Below are 17,099 nucleotides of genomic sequence, written 5' to 3'. Positions count from 1 at the left end.
GATACAATTTGAAAGTTGTCATGTAAGTTTTTATAGGTCGATGGTCTGTGTACTTCGTATGTTTGTTATGTAAATTGTGTATTTCGTAATGTTTTCGTGTTTTTTTCAATTTGAGCCAAAGGGCTATTGATAGAAGTAACACTAATACTTAAGGATTATAGGTTTTATGGAAGGGGAAACTTCTCAAAGATCATTTAATTTCATCAACACTATGTTTTTTGAAAATTCATTTTTTTAATATGTGTATATTCAATCATTTTAAGATGGTTTTCGATAATTAAATTAATCATTTAAGGGTTTATTGTATCTTTTGAAAATATGAGATATTGATAAAATCAAATGATCCTACGATAATTTGTTTATATTGAATGTGATGTTCTCAACTTCTAATTATCACATGAGTGAGAAAGACCCAGAGTAAAGACTTTGGTATGTTAAATCCATTTTCCTATTAATTAGCTTCATTATTGATTGATTTTTTTTGTTGTTAATTTTGAATCCCTAATTTCACTAAATCTGACCCTATTTCCGAAATCCACTTAGTTAATTCACTTCTTGTGAAAACCCGAATTCGAAAATTTCTGGTTGCATGATTCAGTGTGAAAATGTACGGCCCCATCTGAATTTGGTAACAGAGCAAATAGTGGGCAATGTAGAAGGGTATATTAGGAATGTCATGAAATTGTAAATGTGAACCCTTGATTGGGAGTTTCTTGTGTTTAAATGGATGAATCTGTGTAACACAATCACACCAAATGTGAATGGTCTATTAGTTGCTTGTTGGTGGGGATGCAATTATAAGCCTAGTCAAAATAGGGAAGAAAAAAAAAAGGGCAAGGAATCTTCTAGGAAAAAAGATGAAGTTGAAATGCTTAGAGATTGATGTAAAAACTTAGTTATATGATTTTCATTGATGAAGATAAACTTATTAGAGGAGATAGAATTTTTCCGTCTTTTTTGACTACATTCCGACTGACAGTTTTACACTGTAAAAGGAAAAACAATTCATATTCTATTACCAGATATTTGGCTGAAAAGTTTTCTTTTAGTACAAAATTACCATCCGGGATGAGGATCCAGGTTTAAAAAAAAAAAATTAGGAGGACTACATCTAAGAATCTTTTATTTAGTGAGAAGGGTATGTTAGGAAATTCACAAAAATAGTTAAATTTTCTTGAAAAGACTTGGGGAGGTCACTGTTACATTTTGAAAACTTTTGGGTGTAAAGGGAGGAAGGTAAGTTATTATTTGATCATTATTTATTACCTCAAAATTATTTGTTACTGTTACCAATGTGAACCCTCATTGAGGAATTTCTTGTGTGTGAATTAATGAGTATGTGTAACACAATCACACCAAATTTTAAGTCTCGTCAAAAAAGAAAAAAGGGAAGGCATCCTCAAGGAAAAAAAGATAAAAGTATAAATGCTTAGAAATTGATGAAAGACTCAATTATATGATGTCTTAGTTTATAGATTTATATTTGGAAGGCTTTTTTGAACATGTAAACACAAATTAAACATCTTCTTTAAAGTTGGTAAGAGAAAGATTTGATTGCTTAAATCAATTAGTTTCATGGTAAGAAATCTAACCCTAATCCTATTATCCCAAGATTGAATGAGATGGTGGACAAGAGATGGAGAGCTAATTTGCAGATTGTGCAATGAAGGAATAGGCTCACATCAACACTTCTTTTTTGATTGTAGGTACTCCCAAAGAATTTGGTAAGCAGTTCAATCTTGTGGGCATTTCAAGCCCCCATCGATGATTCGGCTGGACATTGTGAGCTGGTGCACTGAGAAATTTAAAGGGAAAGGGATAAGAGCAGTGGTTGGCAGATTGTAATTGGGAGCTGCTATCTATTTCATTTGGCAGGACCGCAATTTTAGATTATCTAAAAATACTATGAGAAGTTTTGAAAAGCTTGCAGGTTTGATCTAGGGGAAGTTAGATTGCGACTCCATTCCCTAAAGTTCAAAGATAATGAAAGTGTTTGTAGAATCATGGCTGAATGGGATCTTACCCATGCCTGATGTGCGGGAGTATTCCCCGGGTTCGCCAGGTTATGGTTGACTGGGAGTCACCAGTGCTTTCTTGGTTCTTGTTGGGTGTTGTTTTTATGCTGATGGAGGGTTGGTTTCCCTGGCTTATGTTTGTACATTCTGTTTGGAGGAGTTGCCCAAGGGGCTGCTTTGCTAGATGGATTGTACGGATTCTGGGTTTTTGTCTGGTCTGGCGATAGGCTTCTGTCCTCTTTTGGTTGGGTGCCTTGCCTCTTGCTTCTGCTGGTTTGTTGGCTCCTTTTTATCAGTTCAGTTGGTTGCCTTTATGGACTAATAACTAATTTGTGCTGTCGCTTTGCCCTGCGTGTTTGCTGGACTGGTTTTTTGGCTGGTTGGATTGCCTTTTATTTTCCGTTGAAGAGTTATTCACAGTTGTTATTTGGTTGCTATCAGCCTGCATAGATTTTTTTGTGCAGGTTTTGGATGTCTCCGACATGAGTCCTTTTTGCTGGACTTTATGCTTGTGCATATTATGGTGGTTAGCCTGTGGTGCTGGGACACTTGTGTTGAGAAGGTCGTGTGGCTGCCCAAGTTGCAGGTTGTGGACTTGGCTGCCAAACCTTCTATGCTGGAGTTACCTGCAGATTGCAGGACGATGCTGCTTGTTTTTCTGCTTTCTTTTGGTGCGTTATATGCAGGATTAATGCAGTAGTGATTCTTGGTTTTCCGCTGGTTTCGGGATTTGAGGTTTATGCTGGATTTTTCTTGTCTGCGGCTGGATCTTGGGCTCTTTTTGGTTGCTGCTCTTTGTGTATAAGCTTGTGCAGTTGTTTTGTTTCAAGATGGCCTGCATTTTTTTGTGCTACTTGACAGGATATTGCGCAAGTGTATGAAATGGTGTAACCAGTAAAGCTCGAATAAACGAGTGTCGAATCCCAAGAGATCTACGTACCAATACCAAACTACTCTATTTTATTACTATTTGATAAAATATAATTTTAAGAATGATTTAATGAAAAATAAAACAAACTAAAAACTAAACAAAAACAAAATTGTATAGATACTTTGGTAAAAGATCAACATGATTAAACTTAGGGAATATATTTTACACTAATTTAATCATATGCATTGACAATTATCGTTAATCTAATTAAACTTATTTTAAAGGTTAAACTCCTTAATATTTTACTTTTTTTTGAACAATTAGCGAATTAACCCTTAAGTAGCAGTTTAAAATATCTGTAAAATGGATTTAGAAACTAAGAGATCATTAAGTTTTATGAAATTTTTTAGAGCTTTATAGATCACGGTAATTTATTTCTAATATTTGTTCAATCTATGGTTTTATTACCTTAGATTAATCAGGTTTTATTTCTCGATCTTAACTTAACCCAATTCATGATATCATTCAACTCTTGGATCCATAAGAATTGAAAGTATTACATACAATAATAAAACTTAGAATTAATACTCAATTAAAATGAGCAACAATAAAGTCAATATATATTCATAAATTGGGTTACATCTTTAACCCTAGAAAAGAAATTTAGTTCATAACTGTAATACTGAAATCAACCATTGTATTCAATAACATGAGTTTAAGAAAGAAAGTAGAAAAACTTTTCTAATTAGTAAACAAAAACTACAAGAATTCGGATCTCTAAAATAGTAGCCACTCTCTCTCATTCTCTAATCTCTCTAAAAGCTAATTAAAGACCCCTATTTATAGTGCTAGGGTTTGGAGGTTAATTAGGAAAGAATTGAATGCCTTAAAACATTCAGATTCGGACTAGGAAAATAAAATAACCCAAACAAGCCCGCAATCCATCGCTGTGGCGATCGTTCTTTCTGTTCCACGAGTGTGGAATCTTCAGAATTTGACAAAGTCATCAACACAAACTTTGTAGCTCTTTGAATAAGCTTTCCAACGCCAAAAGAATCATCGAATTCTGATTTCTACAACTCAAATTATGATTAAAACATCAAAGCATGCTCATCTTGAAGAATTTCTAGATTTTAAGTCTCATCTTTAACATGTCATAACGTCCTCATTTCAATTCCGATTCTTACACCATTTATTATTTCTCGTCACAATATCCATTAACATCATTTTTCTTCATTCAAATATTATTTATAACTTGAAAATACTCAAAATACACCGAGTAATCCCATAAAAGATATTTATGAAGTAATTAACTCAAATTTCATAAATTAAACATATTTTTCCACAAGTAATCCAATTGAATCACTCACTAAACACATACTTTCAAGCTCTCATTACTACTGACCCTTTTTGCATAGCCCTCTCTGAGGTTAGTTAGGTGGCTATAAGGATTGTAAATCGTTGCTTTCACTTTGTTTTGCTTTGCTTGGTCCTTGGACTTGTCCACAGATTGTGGCTTTGTAGCGTCTTTTGTTTGGGCCTGTCCTTTTATTTTTTATAAATTACATTTTACCCAAAAAAAAATGTTAAAATTTGTAATTTAAAATGAAAATTTTTGTTTTAATAAAGAGAAAAATAAAAGTACAACAATTTCTTAATTTTTTTTTTTTTTTTTTTTTTTTTTTTTTTTTTTTTTTTTTTTAAATTTTAGGCATCTTCCTGGAAAGGGAGATTAACATAATGAAATAGAAAAGAGCAAGGCCAAAGAAGAAGTAGAAATAAAGTATGGTAATTATCACATGGTGGCCTTGACCTCAAGCATGGCATAAATAAAATAGTTGAAGAGCGTCAAAGGTAAAATAATCGGAAGTTCATAGAATTTTTAGAAAAGTTGCTATATAAGCCCAGAAAAAAAAAAAAAAATTGAAAAATATTAGGCGGGCCTCCCTTTTGTTCCCATCGTGCCACGTGCACGGACCAGTGAAGGTTTGCATGGGTCCTACAATGATTGCTGACCGACCGTGTGATTGTTTATAGAGTGGTGACGTGGAGCATCAGTGGTTAATTATGCTGGCTTCATTATCATGCACTAATCGAGTTATTATATAAAAGTTGATTGCAGTCATAGTGGGTGATCATAAAGAGTTGATGGTATCACAAATCCGATGATGATGTGGCAAATTTAGCCGTCTGATTCGGAGGAGGGCCCATGAAGTGGATAAAAAGTCACTGATTTGACTCGATGACCTTTGTCTCAGCATGGTGCTAGTCCACCTAGTCAACATACATAAATTTACAATTCATCATAATTGTTGTTAATACAAGATTTTACACCAATTAGAGTGATTTGATTGACTTTGACAGAATCGGAGTGTGTGATTTAATGAAAACTAGCAATGTATGTAAAAGCCAGTAATAAAAATAACACGAGAGATTTTTAAAGTGGTTCGGCTAGTTATACACTTATACTCTTGAGCTTATGTTCACTATTTTATATTTGCTATGATAACTTGCAATAGTATTCCTATAACAATTTGCTAACCCCTTTTTCATCATTGGAGGGGGTTTATATACAAATTTTGTATAAAGGAAAAAGCGAAAATAAAGGGATTACAATTAAGATTGAAATATAACTTTGATATTCTCACTGTTGAGCACTGAGATTGCGTCAAGATTGCTATCGATCTGATCCCTCTCGAGATATCCAGGATCTGAGGTTATCTATGAGCTAGTTGAACAACTGTCGAGATTGATCGTGACTAGCTTATGCTAGGGTCGAGCTACATCTCGACGAGCTTATGTTGGGTCAAACAATTGATTAAGTTGAACTGATTCTGAATCGACCTATAGCCTCACTGACCTTTGACTTCTCTGAGCTTGATGGAAAAATCACACACAACATCTGTCCCTTATTGTTTGGTGCTTGTTTTGAGCTTCGAAGACTATTGCTCGATTTGATATCAAGCTTGGACTTCGTCAGTTGTGCATTGAATGCAGATCTGATTGAGCTTCATGAGTCAAACTCATCTCTAGTCGATGTATTCAACACTTGGCTTTTCCCCTGCTATGGTATTCTTGACAAACTCGAAATTTGAAATGAAGGGCATATGTGTAACTTCCATGCGATCATGTCGCATTAAATGCAACAACCTTTGGTAGTTACTTTTCGTCGCGCCTGGTTGACTACAATTCTTCATGCACGAAATCAAAGCTACTTGCGGCGACGATTATGATTATAGCAGTCTGACGGTTGGCCACATCCAATGGCCAGAATTGCTCAATGAATAGAAGGTTGAGATTCACTATAGATCGATGCTATTGTCGAATCTCGCTGTCTCCCATGCAAACCACTATTAAAGCGGGCAACTTCATCAGAAATCCTACTCACTTTGTAAAAGTTTCTAGATTTCTTTGCTCTTATTCTGTCGCTGCTCTTTCAATTTCATGGCACTTTTCCGGCGAGTTTCTTCCACTTTTACACTTCGGTAAGGCTTTTTTCTCCTCCTTTACTTATTTTTACGCCTTTTGCGGTTGAGGGTGGCCATTGTCGTGGCCACATTAAACTTTTTAGGGCTGTTTTTGGGTTTTTTAAGTGTTTCCGTCGATTTTGGGTTTAAGGAGGGTTTACGGTGGTGGCCACCAGAATCCTAGAAGCTCGCTTTTGTTTATTGTCAGATGTGAGCTACCCTAGGTGCCTAAACTAAAAGCAAAGTATAGATAGGTCATCGAATTTTCGAGCTCTAACACTTGCTCACTTCTGTTTCAGGTACCTAGAGGTGAGCTTTCACCATGTCTTCGTCGAGTAACCACAGTATTGATCGCATGTTCGACTCTCTAATGGGCTCAGTAGTTCTAGGGACATAATCCTTGAGATTTTTGAGGACGTTGTTGTATAGAGCTTAGACCCCAATGCGTTGGGCTCTTTTGACCATCCTTCTGCGAAGATTTCTCAGCCGAAGAAATCTTCAGCCCATACGCCTCGAAAGGAACCACATTCCTTGATTGGTGTTGAGGACATTGAGCACATAACTAAAGTTTATGTGCCTCAACTTTCCCTAAGGGCTCTGGGAGGCTTTTCTAGGAAAAATCTGCCTACCGGTTGTGTAGCGGTCTCTAATACACTCTTAAGGTGCGGGATGTCCATTCCCCCTTATTACTTCGTCACCAACGTTTTGGAATAGTTTGGTATCATTCCTCTTCAGTTGTTAGCAAACTCATACATAATTATTGTAGACATTTATATAGCGTACCAAGTAGCTGACTTGGGCGAGCTATCTGTAAAGGAGCTTGTCCATTTGTATAGATTGCAAAAGAGTCAAGACCAAACGTACTATCTCTATAAGGCGAGAAAAGTATATTTTAATGATTTGGTCGATGTCCCAAAGAAAGTTCCGCATTGGGACTCTCAAGATTTTTTCTATGAGGCCGAGAAGATCGGCATTTTTGCTTTAGAAGCTAGTAAGATTTCAACCATTATGCTTGTAAAGAATGTTTCGAAGTTCGACTATCGAACTGACCGAATTCCTTTGCCTTGCAATAAAGGTTGAGCAAAACTTTCTTCTTGAAGCAAGCTTAGAGCGGCTTCAGTGTTTCAGCAATCTCTTCGACGATGAGCGCAATGTTACTGAGCTTATCACTCTCCCTCAGTTGAGCGAGTATGGCTTTTATACTAGCGAAGCCAAATTCAACACCATTTTTTAGAAAGGTAAATGCTTACTTGCTCCTTTTTTTTTTTCTTTTTCTTTTTCTTTTTCTTTTTCTTTTTTTTTGGTCCTTGCTCAATTAGGATAGTGACTGTTTGCTTCTCTTTTTGCAGATATGTGGGCCAAAAAACCCAAAGGCCGAAAGAAGAAGACGACAACGCCTAGGGTACCAAGAAACTATTAGTCGCTCCGACGAAAAAGCAGCCCACTAATACTGTCAGGATGTTCGGGTAGGGTGCCTCGTGCCCGATCCTCAAGCGCAGTGGTGACGAGCTTGGGGAAGGCCCAAGTGATAAGAAGCCTGCGATTGCCTCCAAGGCAGTTGGGGAGAAAGGTGCCTTCGAGCTCGTGAAAGGCACAACAAAGAAGATCCTTGAGTTAGCTGGAGGCTCGGGAAAGTAGAAAATGTCCAAGCAGCAGGATTGCTTGGGTAAGAAGAAGGTGCCAGAGCAGTAGGGAGGCTCTGGCAAGAAGAAATTGACGACTCGCATGGGGGCTTGAGAAAGTAAAAGGTCACCGAGTAGCAAGGTGGCTTGGGCAAGGAGGTTGTAGGGCAAGTTGGTGGCTCGAAGAAAGCTGCAGCCGAATTGGCCAAGTAGAAATTTGTTCCCATGGGTGAGGCTATCATTCTCGTGGGAAGTAAATCGAGGTCGCCTTTGTAGGGAGGCAAAAAGGCAAACGAGGCAGCTTGGGCTGCACTCGATGCAATAATCAATGAGCTCCCTAAGCACATTGGCATTGGGGCCTCAACAGTCAGAGAGGTTGTCACCCCGTGGACTTTGACGGGTCTTAGAGATGCGTCTCCTCACGAGTAGCGTGCTTGGGCATGTAGCTACCTGACCAAGGTATTAACAGTTCATCCCATTTCCTTTTTTATGTGCATCACTTTATTCCCTGTTGACTTTTCTTTCTTTTCAGGCTTGCGTGGTGACCAAGCTCCTCCTTGATGAAAGTTACCCCACATTTGAGGGTACTCACTTGAGGTGGCAAGAGGCGGAGAAGCTAAAGGAGGATTCCTTGGCTAGGGCCAACGTGGCAAAGAGGGAGAAGGACTTTGAAGCAGTTTGAGCTTGAGCGGCTCAAGGAAGAGGTCGAGGCCTTTGAGGTCAAAGAAAGGGAGTTCCTTGACAAAATCAAGGTAAGCAAGACGACTCGAGCAAAGGCTAAGGCAAAAAGGGCCGAGGCTAAGAAGAGTTTGGCACAATAGTAGGGTGCCAACAAGAAGCTTAATTTTCAGCTTACCTCGACTCAGAAGGCTGCCTCAAACTGGGAGGTTAAGTATGAGAAGGCCTTGCTCAAGCTTACCAAGGAGGTGGAAGATCGTAAAAGGGTCGAGGCTGAGGTTTAGCAGCTCAAGCTGAATATCAAGAAGTTGAACTCAACCATCACGAGTCATGCTTGGGAAACGTCGGTCTTTCTCGTGCAGAAGCTGGGGGAAGCTCATCCCTCACTCAAATTCTCCTTCCTTTTGAGGGCTTATTAGAAGGAGGTCGATAGGATGATGACTGAGGCCCAAGGCATGGAGTACATCTATGTAGACTACTCTGAGCTCGATAGTGAAGGTGAGAAAGAGGTCGAGGAGGGAGATGAGGACACTGATGTTAAGCAATAGGTTGAAGATCCACCTTCTCTAGTTACACTCCCACCCATTGCTGTTGACTTTCCCCACTTGAGCTTCCAAAGGATGTACTTGCTCCTGCTCTTGAAGAGGAAGAGGTTCCCAAGACTCCCACTATCGACAATCCTCTTGCCCCCATTGGCGATGATCTCCCCGGTCCTGCTTGGATTTTTTTCTCCCTTTTTTTTTTTTTTTTTTTTTTTTTTTTTTTTTTTTTTTTTTCTATCTGTAGTATAGCTTGTAACTAAATTAAATGCAATTAATGAACAATTTATTTTGCCATTTCTGTCAAGCAATGTTTTCATTTCTGCAAAGTCGTTTCAATCATCTTAATTGGACTTAACATAGAAAATTTGGATTTTCTCCAAGTTATGCGTAGATCGAACATATGAGAAAATATTATGTGCGTTAACTTTGAGTTTACACTGGTTGTCCGTCTTGAGTTTTGGTTACCAGTTTAAAACCAATTTTCCTTTGATGTGTTTTACTCAAGTTTTTCTGAGTTTTAACTTCGTTGATTTGGTTCATGAGTTGAATTTTGGCATAGCTTATAAAGCTAAGCTGCCTTTTCCAAACTGTTGACTCTGAGTTTTGGGTGTGATTGCTCAGGTCATGATTTTGAATCAATAGATAATAAATGACAAACAAAATAACAATAGATAAAAAATGTCGAACAAGTTATCGTTCGTGAATAATACCTCTTTATTATTGAACGAAATTTGGCCGTAAAACAGCTTACATTGAATAAGAAAAAACAAAACATGATTGAAACCTGAGCTACTTATTGGTAATACTTTTGTAAATGTTTAGCATTCCATGCTCGCAGTACAACTTCACCACTGAGGTGTTCGAGGTGGAAAGTTCCTAGTGCGAGTTTTTCAGAGATCCTAAAAGGACCTTCCTATTTGGGCCTAAGTGCCCCTAAGTTCGGGTTTTGTGTACCTTGGACGACCTTTTTGAGGACTAATTTGTCCACTTCGAAGTCCCTATTTTTGACCTTGGAATTGAAGTATTGTCTGACTCGTTACTGATACGAGGCGTGCTTTAGTTGAGACTTGGCCCGATGTTCTTCAATTAGATCTAGCCTCAGCCGGAGAAGATATTCGTTTGTTTCTTCATTAAAGACCTCTCTTCGAAACAAACTAATCCCCACTTCAACTGGGGCCATTGCTTCACACCCATATGAATGTGAGAATGGGGTTTCTCTTGTCAAGCTTCTGGCCGTCGTTCTATAAGACCATAAGGCCTTGGGCAATTCCTTAGCCTATATTTCTTTAAGGAAACTGAGCTTCTCTTTGATAGTGTGCTTGATCTCTTTATTTACAGCCTCTACTTGGCTGTTGGCTTGAGGCCGATAAACAGCAGCAAAACTTTTCTTAATATCGAGCCTTTCGCATAAAGATTTGAAGTTTTCGCAATCGAACTGCTTCCCATTATCAGTTATTATAGTATGGGGAATTCCAAATCTACAAATATGTTTTTGTAGATGAAATCCTTTAGCTTGTTCGATGTGATGGAAGTTAGGCTGTTCAACGAGACGAGTCACTCACAAGCCGGCTTGGCTCAGCTTAAGTATGGCTCGTTAACGGCTCCTCTCATCTAGAATTGAGCGACTTAGCTTGATTCATGAGAAGGCACAAGTCGAGTTTGAGCCTGCCTCAGCTCGATTCGTTAGGCTCGAATTATTAGGGGTGTTCTAGAGGTTTTATAAAGTATGGGTATTAAACTAAAATTTTCAAAATAAAAAGTTTGCAAAAATGACAAAGAACCCCCCGATGTTAAAATCCTAAAAAAGAAAGGAAGAGAAACAGGAGCCATTAGAAGGGAGAGAAAAGAAGAGAAAGCAAAGGAGTAATAAGTAACAAAAAGAGAAGAGGAAGATGGGTTAAAAAGAAAAGAAAAGGGTTGTGGGAAAGTTAAAAGAAAATAAGTTGATTTTTCTTTTAAATTTGGAACATGGGTTTTGTTACCAAGAGAGAGATCATAAAACAGAAGAAAATAAAAATCAAAAGGGTAGTGAGAATGCCTTTAGTTGGTGGAAAGAGTAAGGGAAAACGAAGACAGATAGAAAGAGAAATGAGAGCCATTAGAAAGAGAGAAATGAAGAGAAAGAGTAATAAATTAAAGTAAGAGAAAAGAAAAGAAAGGAAAGGACTAATAAATGTGAGAGAGAGAAAAGAAGAGAAAGGAAAATAGTAATAAATTGGAGAGAGAAGAATCTACTCTAATTTTTTTTTTTTAAAATTGCATTTTTTTATTGGTTCGCGAGTCGGCTCTAACTCAGCTCGTTAAGCTGGCTCGCAAGCCAGCCTTAAAATCCTTTCCTCCCTTTATGAGCTGAGCCAAGCTAAAAAATCTCTGGCTCAGCTTGGCTCAGCTCTGCTCAGCTTGAACTCGAACTCTCCTCCCCTTTCACGAGCCAAGCTCGTTAAGCCAAAATCTCAACTTGGCTTGGCGCAAAAACAGCCAAAGGCTTGGCTTTTGCCCACTTGGTGAAGTAGTCCATTATGATTACTGCAAACTTAACACCCCTTTTTCCTTGAGGTAAAATGCCTATCAGATTGATTCCCAAATTACAGATGGCCAAGGACTTGTCAAAGTGATTAACTCTTGGGGTGGCGCTCACAGGACATCTATAAATCTCTGACATTTGTTAAACTTGTGTACAAAGTCCACTGCCTTGTCAAAGACTATCAACTAGTAATAACCTTGGTGAAGCACCTTGTACGCTAGAGATCTGCCCCCTGCATGATTTCCACAAATGCCTTTATGGATCTCTCTTAAGATATATTTTGCATCCTTGTGATCAACACACCGTAAGAGTGGCAAATTATACCCACGCTTATATAGTTTGTCATTGATGAGTATGTATCGAGCTGACTTTACTCGGAGTGTCTTGACTTCACTCTACCTTCGGGCACTATTCCATCTCTTAGATAAGCAATTATTGCATCCATCTAGCTGTATCTCTGCCCTGTTACTAAGATTGATTCCTGTGAAACGAGGATGCTGGGACTTGAGAAAAATTTGACGGGTATTGAATTAGTCTTTTCTTGACTCATTGCTGAAGCTAGGCGAGCTAGAGCATCAACCATTGAATTCTTCTCTCTCAGGATCTGAAAAATAGTGAAAGATTTGAATTGCTTGAGCTTAGATTTTACCTGCCAAAGATAGGATGTCATTCTGTCCTCTTTTACTTGATATTCCTTAGAAATCTGATGGACCATGAGCTGAGAGTAGCTGTTGATCTTTATGGACTCTACCCCTATTTCTTTGACGAGGCAGATCCTCGTGAGCATTGCTTCATACTCTGCTCGTTGTTCGAGGTAACGAACCTGAATCTGACTACAGCTTGGATCAAGTTCCCTTCCGGACTCTCGAGCAAGAGCCTAGCTCCTGCACCCTTCTCCTTAAGGACTTATCTACATACAAAGTCCATTGCCATAGATTGTCAAGCCTTGGCTTCCTTGGTTCACTTGCTTCCGAGGTGCTTGCTTCTGGAGGGCTTATTTCTCCTTCGGGCTGATAGGAAAACTCTAAAATAAAGTCTGCCAAACTTACCCCTTAATTATTGCCCTTGGGACATACTTGATATCATGTTGACTCATCTCTATGGTCCACTGAATTAATCTACCAGATGCCTCAAGCTTCTGCATTATCTTTCTTAGTGGAAAGTTCATCAGCACATGTATGGAATGTGCCTGCAAATATGGTTGCAGCTTCCAAACGGCGATGACCAGTGCATAGGCAAGCTTCTCTATCTTAGGGTATCTTGTCTCAGTGTTGCACAACCTCTTGCTCACATAATACACCAATCAATGTACTCCTCCCTCTTCGCGTACAAAAGTCATGCTAATTGCGAACTTAAAAACCGATAAATGCATAAGCAAAGGCTTAACTTGGATGGGCTTTGACAACAAAGGGGGTTGCCTCAAGTGCTTTTCCAGTTCTTGGAATGCTTTCTCGCACTCTTCTGTCCATTTGAAACTTTTGTTTCCTTTCAAGGTTTCGAAGAAAGGTAGGCACCTGTCTGTAGCTCGAGAGACAAACCTGTCAAGTATGACCATATGCTTTGTCAAGCTCTGAACCTACTTTATGTTAGTTAGACTTTTTATGTTCAGGAGAGCTTGAATCTTGTCTGGGTTGGCTTTGACACCTTGTTGATTAACAAGAAAACCCAAAAACTTTCCCGAGCTTACTTCGAAAGCACACCTCAGAGGGTTGAGTCTCATTCTATACTTTCTGAGGATGTCAAACATTTCCCCCAGGTGCTCAATGCGACTTTTGGCAACCTTTGATCTAATAAGCATGTCGTCAATGTACACCTCCATTGTCTTGCCAATTTGCTCAGTGAATATTTTGTTCACCAAATGTTAGTAGGTCGGTCCAGCGTTCTTTAGGCCAAATGGCATTACTCTGTAATAGTAAATACCTTGGCCAATAATAAATAAGGTGTGTTCTTCATCGAGCTGATACATCAGAATTTGGTTATATCCTGAGTATGCATCCATGAACCTTAATAGAGCGTTCCCGACTGTCGCATCTACTAATTGGTCGGTCCGGGGTAGCAAAAAACTATCTTTGGGACAGGCTTTATTCAGATCTATGAAGTCAACACAAGTCCACCACTTGTTGTTTGACTTCTTTGCCAAGACCGGGTTGGCAAGCCAGTCAAGGCATTTTACTTCCCTAATGAAGTTGATATTCAAGAGCTTGTCAACTTCATCTTTGAGTGCTTTGGACCACTCTGCATCCATAGATCTTCTATTTTGTCTAATTGATGAGCTGCTGGGTCGACATTTAATTAGTGGCACATTATGTCGAGGCAGATCCCTACCATGTCCGCATGTACCCAAGCGAACACATTGAGGTTTTTTTTTTAGGAACCCTACTAGATCGTTTGCTAGTTTATCGCTCAAATTGCTGCCGACTTTCAGCACGCAAGTTGGGTCTTTCTCGCTGATAGATACTTTTTACAGCTCTTCTGTTGGCTCTTTACGGACTCTTCTTTTTGGATGTGAGGATCTATAGTGTCTTCTAAAGGTTTGGGATTTGGCTCAGACTCTACGATGACCATAGTTCTCGGGAGTGGCCATTTCAATTCAGCATGAATGGCTCAGTTGTAGCATTCCTGAGATTCTTTCCTACAACTCCTAATTATTACAACCCTACTCAAAGTGGGGACTTCATTGCTTGGCAACGTACCGAGGTGACTACACTCAGATCATCCAAGATTGGTCTTCTGAGAATAACATTGTAAGTGATCGGGCAATCCACCATTAAGAGTTCTGCCGTCATTATCCTGATCTTGGGTTCTGCCCCTAGGGTTACGGGCAAGTCGTTGTTCCCTTGGGGACTAGGCTATCCTTAGTGAATTCATAGAGCGACAATAGGCACGCCTTTAGGTCTCGCTCTATAAACCTCATTTCTCAGAAAGCTCCCAAGAAAATGATGTTTGCTGCACTGCCATTGTCAACCATCACCTTGAGTACTCGAGCGTTGTCGATCCTTGCTACGATCACTATCGCATCATGATTGTGGTGAGGCGATTCTTCACACTCATCCATGGTGAATCCTATCACCTTGCTCACTTGCATGGGCCGCTTTGGCGACTTTTGTTAACAGAGCGCCTTGAACTCCCTACAATGTCGAGACCCCCATAAATCATGCCTACTAGGACTTCGTTATTGGCTGGGGCTTGCTAGATCTAATTATTTTGCGCACCTGTATTTTCGCAAGCTGGTGCCTTCTTTACAAATTCTTTTAGGTGGTTTTTTCAGATCAGATCTTCGATGGCATCCTTTAAAGCCCGGCATTCATTGGTGTTGTACCTGATGTCTCGGTGATATTGGCAATAATTCTGACAATCTCTTCTGCCCGGAGCCCCTCTTAGCCTTTTTAGAGCGAGTCAATCAATGCTTAACGCATGGGATATTGTCTCTTTTATCAGTTGGGTAATTTTCAGCTTCAAATAGGAGGTTCTCTTTCCTCTGTGTGGTCCGCGTTGAGTGGCTTATCCCTGGTTCGTACCTGTTAAAAGGATCTCTCAAACCAGGAGTGCAGTTTGGTTATAGTAAGAAGAGAGAAGACGAGACTATGGCATTGGTTTTCACCAAATCGATAAAGAGCGAACTCAGGTGCGCCATACACCGACGCTATGGCAGGAGTTTGAGCAATCTTTTAGCCTTATTGGAGACTTCATATACATGAGCGATGTCTTGAGTGAGGGAGGTGTACTTTGCATATCGTAAAAAAGGTTGCCTTTCCTCATGATTTTCTATTTTCTACCTCTTTTGGAACCTGTTCTAATCCTTGTCATTGCGGTCTTGGCCCTTCCATGTATTTGTCGGGCGATCTTGTCGCTTGTCGGGACTCTTCTTGGCGAAATTCTGGTTAGGGCTGCTAGCGAGCTTTCTGCTAGCTGATGCTTGGCAACCATTTGATAGAATTTCACCAGGCTCACATGGTCTTCACTTTGGAGCTCTTCCCACAACTTCATCTACGGCCTGATACCCCAATTAGCAAAGTCCAGATAAATTCATCAGGTGTATCCGCGACCTTTGCTTGCTCATTCTGGAACCTTATTAAATACAAGATTAGTGTTTCGTCTCTCTCCTAACGAATGTTGCTCAGATAGTTGAGTAGCATTTCAAACTTTCTCCTCGCTTGGAATTGTTATAGGCACAACGAGGATAACTATTGCCAAGAACCAATCGAGTTCGCTTTGAGCCTTTTGTACCACCTCTTGGTATTCCCTACCAATGTGATCACAAAACAGCAACATTTTTCCAAGTCACAAACCTGATGTAGCTCCATCAAGTCGTTGAAAGAATCAAGATGGTCTCTAGGATTTCCTTTTCTGTTGAACTTGCTTTCTGATGCCTTGAACCCTTGGGGAATTGAGGCCTGACGAACTTCGTCTATGAATGGAGAGCTCACTATTTCTTCCGCTGCATTGTTCTGGTGGGCTCTTAGATTATCGAGCATTCTTTGCACCCGATCTAAGTCTTCGTTATAGGGATTGCCCTGGCTCTATTCAACCTTATCTCGAGCAGGTGAGTTCGCAAATCTGCTGCTTGTGAGCCCCCTCCATTGTGTGCGTTGATGCGCAAAGTTGTGTCATGATGGCTTGGTTCATAGGTGATATCGTGCTCATTAGTGCATTACTCGCAACGTTGGTTAAAACTGAAACGTCGATCATTGCTAGATTGGCATGCATGACTCATCTTGCAAGCATGTGAGATTTAAGTTTGCCCTTAGCGTTGGTTAAAATCGGCACACTGACATTTAGGATATTGTCTTGCAAGTCGAGTGTCCCTCTGGCAACCATTACCTTCATCCTCCTCTATAGTCTGTTTGCCCAATCGGCTTGTGGGTTTAGTTTGCCTGCGGGACTCTAGTTCATGAGCAGAATATGTCCGACGGTGCCAGGATTGTCGACCATTCCTTAGTGTCAGCGAAACAGATTAGTCTCCGACTAAATTCTGACTCGTTTGGGTGACATCAGTGAAGCACGATTGATCAAGGTCTTGGAGGGTCGGCTGCTAGTTTTTTAACTCAACCACGTTCTATTGCACCGCCTATGCAACCATTGTTCCGATCAATTCCACCAGTTGACCATTCCCGGGATTCAACGTCTCTACCCCTACTGGTTCGCGGCCTATTACACTAGTGGCACTGGTGGTCGACCTGAAGACATGGTCTGATGAACCTCCTAATTGGTGGTTTCCATATTTTCGTGATTTCTTATATTGGTCTTTGATTTGGTACAGGCCATTGAGATTTTTAGGTGAACGGATCACTAAAATTGTCTGCTAGGAATTCTAAGATTTGGTAGAGGCTTCCTTCTAGCGCCAAAATGTTGATACAAGATTTTGCACCAATTAGAATGA

Source organism: Pistacia vera, unplaced genomic scaffold, assembly GCF_008641045.1.
Source record: "Pistacia vera cultivar Batoury unplaced genomic scaffold, PisVer_v2 Contig593, whole genome shotgun sequence".
Lineage (NCBI taxonomy): Eukaryota > Viridiplantae > Streptophyta > Magnoliopsida > Sapindales > Anacardiaceae > Pistacia > Pistacia vera.
Note: the sequence above shows the minus strand (reverse complement) of the source record.